Genomic DNA, 9,489 nt, shown 5'->3' with positions numbered 1-9,489 from the left:
TTGAGTCGTGTGGGGAGAACTAAGGGGAAATGCTGTCGAAATTTCTTTCGGTCCTTTTTGCGTATCGTTTGATTAATGTAATTAATCTATAGAATTAATGCAATTCCCGAATGGGATAGGATCTATCTGTACCTATTTGTTGATGATATGATGCATGTATCATGTAAATCTTTTGTAATGATAAAATAATTAATAATATTAAATATTTTAATCTTGATTTTATTGTAGGTTTTTTTGAGAAAATGGCCGGTATTCAAGTTCGTGTTTTATTGTATTATGATGGCATGATACAGAATGATCAAACTGGTGTGCAGTATAGTCACCCTGCAAATCGGATGATTAGAATATCTTCATCATTATCACGTCAAGAATTATTGGATCATTTATACAGCAGTATTCCTGTAGACAAAGAAAACTATGAAATAAAGTTGAAATGGAGATCTCCTAATCTGTCGGGACAGTTAATGCAGAGTAAATATATCTTGGTTCCAATTGATGACGATGATGATGTCGAAGAAATGCTGACCTTTCCTTTGAAATATTCAGAATGTCGATTTTTAGAATTATATATTGAAAAAGAAGATGTACCAAGCTTTGGATATCATAGTCGGTTTTTAACTCAAGCGGATAATAATGTTGGGCCTTCCTCACCTTTCGTAACTCCTATGATACAAACCGATAGTGCTGAGGCTGGTTTTGCAGAACAACATTCCACTACTGCCGGTCCTAGCTGTCCAATTATTCCAAGTGCTGTGGTGACTTCTCCTGTGTCTTCTGCTATGGTGACTTCTCCTTTGGTACAAGTAATGGCAAGTGCGGGAGACGACACTCATATAGGAAATGATGATTGGGTAGTCGGTGGAATAAATTCTGATAGTCTGGGTTTTGAGTCAGATGAAAATGAAGATGAAGACAGTTGGATGGATGAGGACAGTAGCAGTAATGATGATGATGAAGATGAGAATGATGATGAAGATGTTCAAGCTAATATTAATGTGGAAGAATCTCAATCTCGTTTGCACGAACCTCCATAATATTTTAATGATATAAATTTAGATGATGGTGGTTGTGTTAGTGCTGGTCGAAGATTGAATTCTGATAATCAATTTTGGGACTCTTCGATGACTGAATTTTCTAAAGGTTTAATGTTTGAGAGTAAAGATGATCTAAAGAGAGCTGTTGATCTTTATCACATTATGAAGCATCGGACATACAATGTAGTTCAGTCGCATTCGAAATTATGGTCCGTACGATACGCATCATCAGATAATGTTCAGCATTGTAAATGGAGGCTTCGTGCTGCATTGTTGAAAAAATATGGATATTTTCAAATCACAAAATATGAGGGTCCTCATACTTGTTTGTTTACGGGATTGAGTCGAGACCACAAACATGTCAGTGGAAAGATGATTAGCACATTAGTCCGACATATTGTTGAGAAAGATCCCGGTGTTAAAATTGAAGCTATAGTGGCAGCCGTTAATGATCAATTTCAATATACAGTATCATACAGGAAAGCATGGTGTGGAAAGCATAATGCATTGGTTGATATTTATGGAGAATGGGAGCCATCTTATGCTAAATTACCTTATTATATGGCTGCACTTCAATATGCAAATCCTGGTACAGTTGTTTCATGGAATTTTTTTCAAGCTGTGAATTCCAATGTTCGTGTTTTAAATTATATTTTTTGGGCTTTCGAACCATCTATTCAGGGTTTTATGCACTGCCGTCCTGTAATTAGCATTGATGGCACGCACTTGTATGGAAAATTTAAAGGTAAGATGTTAATTGCAACAGGCATTGATGCAGAGAATGGGATATTTTCATTAGCATATGCAATTGTCGATGAGGAAACGACTGCAAGTTGGAGTTGGTTTCTTTTCCAGCTCAGAACATATATCGTTAAAGATAGAAATGGAATATGCTTAATTTCTGACAGGCATCCAGGTATATTAAATGCCATCGCAGATGAGTCTGTTGGATGGAGTCCACCACGTGCTTATCATCGATACTGTTTAAGACATATCTGCAGTAATTTCAACACTCATTTCAAAAATGTGCAGTTGAAAAGATTGGTATGGCAAGCAGGAAGTGCTCATCAAGTTCGTAAATTCAATTTTATCATGGGTAGAATTAGAACAGTGAATGAAGAAGCTTGGAGCTGGTTGTCTGAGATAGAAAAGGAGAAGTGGACATTGGCACATGATGATGGCCTACGCTATGGTGTTTTAACTACAAATTTATCGGAGGTTTTTAACAGTGTTTTACGAGGAGCTAGAAATGTGCCAATTACAGCTTGTGTTCAACTGACATTTTATCGTCTTGTCAAATATTTCAATACGAGGCATGCCCAAGCCTTGAGATATGTAGAGGAGAATCAAAATAATCTTTTTACTCCTCATGTTGCAATTAAAATTGCTGAAGATCAAGTTAAGGCTAACCAGCACCGAGTAACAGCATTCAACCTTCAAAGAGGTATATATGAAGTGCTTACGAGAAGAGCAAGCGGAGGATTACGAGGTGGAGGAAATTCTCATACTGTTACATTAGCTGAAAGAAAATGTTCTTGTGAAAAGTGGAGCACGTACAAATATCCATGTTCGCATGTTTTAGCTGTGTGTCAAGAAATTGCTGTACATTTTAGTGCTTTTATGGATGATGCATATACAATTACAGCATACATGAATGCTTGGAGCGGTAATTTCAATCCACTACCACATGAAGATTATTGGATGCATACACGTATGTTCAAATGTATGCCTGATCATCATTGTTTGAGACCGAAGAAGAAAGGTAGACCAAAGTCAACGAGACTACGAAATGAGATGGATGATAGGCAAATAAGAAATAAGAACCACTGTGGTATTTGTAGGGAACAGGGTCATGATCGTCGTCGCTGTCCTAGGATATTTCAACATACTTCAACTTCAAGCAGTGGAAGAAATTGAAAGCTTCGATAATTGCGTTGCTGTCATTGTTTTATGAATTACTGTGGGATTGTATTTGAATTTTCGTGTTTAATATGTTGGGATGAACTGAATTTTGTGTTTAAGTTGTATTGTGTGATAATATTGTATTTAAAAAAAAATTAAAATATATTGTCTATTTTTTTAATACATCTGTGATAATATTGCTTGAGACAGCGTATTATGGCTTACGATCCATGATATCCCGGTCCCCGAGACAGCAGCATTCTTACATTGCAGGAGCACCATCGATCACAGACTATTTTAGATGGCGGCGTAAGCATTACAATCTTATTTACTTTTTAAATTTTTATTTTAAAAATCATGTACGTTATCTAATTAGTATATTTTTTTGCAGGAGTCCAGACATCTTCGTCTACGACGATCCGATGCAGATTTCTGGAGGACAGAGGACATCCCAGATATAGTGTTAGATTATTTACGATATCTGGGATTTTATGGAGTATATCGGATCGGTCGTATACAGATGGACGTTGGTCTTATTACTGCTATGCTTGAGAGATGGCGTCCAGAGACACACACATTTCATCTTCCATTTGGTGAGGCGACCATCAGTTTACAGGATGTCAGCATCCTTACTGGACTACCAGTTGATGGAGATCCAGTTACCGGAGTTGATCCCGCACTTACTATTCCGGAGTGGCAGGCTTTGTGCTTGCGATTGTTAGGGTTTGAGCCCGACGCACATCTTTTCGATCATTCACGACTCAGGATTGAGTGTTTGGATGATCGTTATCGTCATTTTCATATTGCGGATGATGCACCGGAGGAGATGGTGCAGCAGTATGTTAGGGGTCAGGTGCTGCGATTGTTAGGTGGTGTCCTGTTACCTGATACTTCATCGAATTCGATATTTGGGATGCACGTCGAGATCACATTGTTCATGGTGATCCTATTTTGAGAGGCCGTTCATATACTGATGACTACATGGCTTGGTTTTTTAGCATTACGGTGCGAGTCATTGGACAGTCTCAGTATGCAGTTTCTGGATACGAGGGCGAGAGTTCTACTGTACGTCTTTTGGTAAGATTACGAAAATTACTTCATGTTATTTGTGTTATATTTTTGTTTTATATTGTACACTATACTGATTGTTTTATACTAACTGTTCTATTTTTATTTTATAGACTGATTCTGTGTCGGAACTCGTATTGGACGCTCCTCGTGCTTTATCTACGACTGATGAGGACGAGCGGATTCAGATACTGCGGGAGATAGAGAGAACAGGTTCCGAAACATTGGGGGCGATTGGTGTTGATCCACATACCTGTGCGCCTTGGTATGGAGCAGTTCGGGCGCCAGATATGAGTTATACGCCGTCACCATATGCTTCACATATGCCATCACCGCATATTCCGCATATGTCATCATTCGATGCTGCACAGATGCCACCGTCTTTTCATCCACAGATGGCAGCATCTTCTTCGTCCTACATCCCCCAGATGCCATCACCGGGTACCAGTTGGCCACATGAGTATGATACTTTTTTTTCAGGTCCATCCGTGTATCCAGATGAGAGAGTTATTCCTGAGCAGCATGATCCGACAGCATCAGTTATTTCTGAGCAGCATGATCAGCAGATCTCCTCCACTGATATAGGAGAGGAGCCATCACAGCAGGAGCAGCCGGCGAGGACCTTCCTGAGAAGGTCCAAGCGACCACGGGCGCCGCGACGTCCTTGTGGGACTTAGTCTTTGTTGTATTTGTATTTAGTATTTTTACATTTTTGTTGTACTATTTTTTTTTGTACGTTTGATATTTTTATTCTATTGAATAATATTAAATATTGATTTTATTTTATATTATTTAATTTTAAATGATTGAATATTATGATCGGTGCATATGAATACACATATTCGAACGTGTCTCAGAACATTAGGAGAGAAAATATTATGCTGAAAGGACTATAAAAATTATAACGTAAATAATAATATATCAAATGTTGCTTTTTGAATTGAATTTTAGAAAAAATAAATATTTTTTTAAGTAAAGGAAAGGAATACGTAATAGAATGCTAAAAAGATAAAAATGGAAGAAAACTGAAATTATAATTTTAAATGATAAAATTTTTAAAATCAATTTAAAAAAAATATCATAAAAAAATAATAAAATAAAAATTATAATTATAAATTTTAAAAAAAATTAATTTTACTTTAAATTAAAAATTATCATTTAAATTATTATTTAATTAAATTTATTTATTAAAGATTACAAATAGATAAGTAAAGAAATTTAAAAAAAAAATAAATAAAAAAAGAAAATGCCATTCTCTCCCCTCCCCAAACCCCTTTTTTTCCTCCTTCTCCCTTCTCCTTCTCCCTTCTCCCTTCTCAATCTTCTCCTTCTTCCTTTACAAATTTAAGTAAAGAAAAAGAATACATAATATATCATAAAAATAGAAGAAAACTAAAAATTTATTTTTAAATTATAAAAATTATAAATTAAATTAAATAAATTGTTGTCCAACTATGCAACCCAAGAGGGGGGGTGAATTGTGTTTTAAAAATTTTAAGCTTAACTAATTACTTATGAAAAGTATTTGTCAAAAGCTTGATGAATGAGGAGAAGGACTTTAGTTCAAGATTAATTACCTAAAGCAAGAATGCAAGGATATAATGAAGAATTAAAGAGAAACAATAAAGCACACCACAAACACAAGGATTTATAGTGGTTCGGTGCCAACCTTGCACCTACGCTTCCATGGGGTCGACAGAAAAATATAAATCTATTTTTCTTAGAAAATACGCTTCCAAAAATATTGAAATTGCCTCTAATAGATTACACATCTTTTGTTCTTGCTTTTGAGACTTCAGAATCATATCTGATAAAATTATGATTTTTTTTCTTCATTTTTTAACTTTTTAATGTATTTATTTTTTGATCAAAATTTAATTCAAATTAAAATTTTTTAAGTCACATTTATAAAATACCCGAAAAAATAAATTGTAATTAATTTAATTATTACATTTTATTCTTTTATGAAATATTTTTTTTTATAACTTTTATAATTTTTATTTTTATTTTTATTTTTTTTCCACTTTTATTTTTTTGACATTCTATTACGTATTTTTTTTCTTTATTTAAAATATTTTTTAAATATTAATGTTTAAATTAATTTAGTTATTTAAAATATTATTTTTAATTTCAATTATAATTATAATTCTTATTTCTTAAAATTAAAAATTACAAACTTTGTTCTTCAATTACAATTAGAATTTCTATTTTTTTTCAATTCTTTATCTTTTTATGAAATTTTTTTAGGCGATTTTTATATTTTATTTAGAAAATTTTTTAATTAAATTAATTTTAATTTGAGAAATTAATTTTAAAAAATATTTCTATTTCACTTAATCTTTAAAATTTTATTTTTTTAAAATTTTAAATTTATAATTCTTATTTTTCTGACTTTTTACAAATTTTAACTTCTTAACTTTTTAACTTTTCATCATTTCTTAACTTATTAATGTATTTTTTTTATCAAAATTTAATTCAAATTTAATTTTTTTAAGTCACATTTATAAAATACCCTAAAAATAAAATTATATTTAATTTAATTTAATTTTATTCTTTAGCATTCTATTACGTATTCTTTTCTTTTAATTAAAAAAATATTATTTTTTCTAAAGTTCAGTTTATAATTTTTTTTTCCATATTTTTTCTCATTTTTTAACTTTACACTGTATTTTTTTATCAAAATTTAATTCAAATTAAAATTTTAATTTTCCTCCCATTTTTTTTTCTTCATTTAAATTATTTTTTTAAATAATAATGTTTAATTTAATTTAATTATTTAAAATATTATTTTTAATTTCAATTACAATTTTAATTCTTATTTCTTAAAATTAAAAATTATAAACTTTATTCTTCAATTACAATTATAATTTCTATTTTTTTTTCAATTCTTTATCTTTTTATGAAATTTTTTTAGGCTATTTTTAAATTTTATTTGAAAAATATTTCAATTAATTTAATTTTAATTTTACAAAATATATTTAAATTTTTTTTTATTTCAATTAAACTTTATAATTTTTTTTAAACATTTTAATTTATAATTCTTATTTTTGGTGACTTCTTAAAAATTTTCACTTTCTAACTTTTCCTCATTTCTTTAACTTTTTAATGTATTTCTTTTTTTATCAAAATTTAATTCAAATTTAATTTTTTTAAGTCACATTGATAAAATACCCTAACAAAAAAATTATAATTAATTTAATTTAATTTTATTATTTTATGATATATTTTTTCAGATCTTTATATTTTAAATTTCAATCAAAATTAAAATTTTAATTTATTTACTAATTTCAAATTTTAAAAAACAAAATTTTCCAATTTTCCATTCAAAATGGCGTTTTATATTTAAATTAATTTAGTTATTTAAAATATAATTTTTTATTTCATTTATAATTATAATTTTTATTTCTTAAATTTAAAAATTATAAACTTTGTTCTTTAATTACAATTATAATTTCTATTTTTTTTAATTCTTTATGTTTTTATAAAATTTTTTAACCCTTTTTTTAAAAAATTTTTTAATTCTTTTAAAATAAATTATTTTTAATTTTCGAAAGTAATTTGAAATAATATTTTTATTTCAATTAATCTTTAAAATTTTATTTCTTTTTAATTTTCAATTAAAATTCTTTTTCTTTGATTACTTCAAATTTTTTAAAAAAAAAAATTTAAGACAAATATTTCGAATGATGTTTTTCAATTAAATTTCAAATTTTTATTTCTTTCATAATTCTTTCTCCTTTTTTTATTTCCTATGATAATTTCTTTTTTTTTCTTAAGATTTTTTTTGACATCTTTTAAAAAAATTTTGAAATAAAAAATCTAAATTAATTTTTTTAATGAATTACAAATTAAAATCTTTATATTTTAAATTTCAATCCAAATTTAAATTTTAATTTATTAACTAATTTCAAATTTTAAAAAATAAAATTTTCCATTTTTTCATGATTTTTTTCTTTTTTTTTTGGATGGGAAAATTGAGAATGGCGTTTTTAAAAACGCCATTCAAAATGACGTTTTTAAAGACGCCATTCGGAATGGCGTTTCTTCATGTTTTTTTTTTTTTTTTTTTTGGGACGATGCCACCGTGAAAATGGGGGCTGACGTGGAAGAAAAAAAAACGTCATTCAAAATGACGTTTTTCTCTTTTGCATTAGTTTGATAAATAAATTTTATTTTAATATATTTTAATAAATTCTTTTTTTTTTTGCATTATTTGGGAATAGAGCTCCCAGATCCTTTGTCCACAGTCGACCCACGACTTTGGCCCCCGGGAGACATTTCCCAAACAACCAATCTCCGTACGCCGTGGACCCCACCTCTTGTTTTTCCCAATTATAGCTCAACCTACCGCCTGATCAATGATACCATCGTTAGGGATATCGTCACCCAGTCGTGACGGATGTTGGGGACACCCGAGCCCGAACCCCATCTACCCGCACTTAACTTCGTCAACAACTCCCCCTCTCTGTGGGACCCGCCCGAAGGTACAACTGCCACGCGAACCACGTCAGGCCCACGTGGCATCTCATCAAATCAGCAGTTTCTTTACGTAACGCAGCACGCCATTGCACGCTAAAGGAAACAGAAGTTGCCACGTACCGTATTCCGTGGAATAGCATGGGAAGGGCTGCATAAGGAATGGCAACATAAAGTGGAGTTAGAAAGGAGGAAATTGAGACACGCTCATATGCCAATTAACCTAGTCTGATTGTATCTATTTGTTGGAGCTGCGATTAGTAATCAGAAAAGTAAATAGAATTTATAGAAAAAGGGGCGTGCGTTTATCAAAATAGGAACCTGACTGTCCCTTTCTCGGAGAAGACGTGAGAGAGACTAGCTCAAGAGTCCGGGTCTAATTTGGGAGCCAGATTCCACGGTCGGCAGAACAGAAATAAGTGGCAGAGGAGAATGGACTTTTGCGACAGTTGTCCGGAACCGTACCGTCTTTTTTTTCTACTACTGTTTGTTTGTTTCTCTTATTATTTCCGGCGTCCTGTCCAAAGGTTCGGGCTGTATTTTCCGCGCGAACGAGTGACGGAGAATGTCAACCGTTGAATCGCTTCGACTTTGCGCGTCTTACACAAATCTCTTCCTTGCAATATAAATGATATAGCTAATATCATACTTTTAAAAATTATACAAAATAAGATCCGATAGTTGATATCACAAAACAAAATCAACCGTTCCTTCGTGTGAAAGATACAATTGGAACCTTGTCAATACTAGCAAACAACAAAAACTAATGAAAGTTTATTAACTTTGTTTGTTATCGTTTTCCTTGGGCCATTAACTTAAAAGTGATAATGATTTAATCTATCAAAATATTATAGTATCTGAGGACTCTGCCAGGAGATGTTAAATTCAGAACAAACCTCCCGTTGAAAAGCAATAGATGCATCTTGAGTCCTTTTAAACTTTATACTTGGAAACTCAATTATCTCTCCAACTTCTAAACGGAGATCAAAACTATTCTTTCTCCAATATC

This window comes from Elaeis guineensis, chromosome 6 (genome assembly GCF_000442705.2).
Source record: "Elaeis guineensis isolate ETL-2024a chromosome 6, EG11, whole genome shotgun sequence".
Classification (NCBI taxonomy): domain Eukaryota; kingdom Viridiplantae; phylum Streptophyta; class Magnoliopsida; order Arecales; family Arecaceae; genus Elaeis; species Elaeis guineensis.
The sequence above is the reverse complement of the archived record's forward strand: the minus strand, read 5'-3'. Positions refer to the sequence as shown.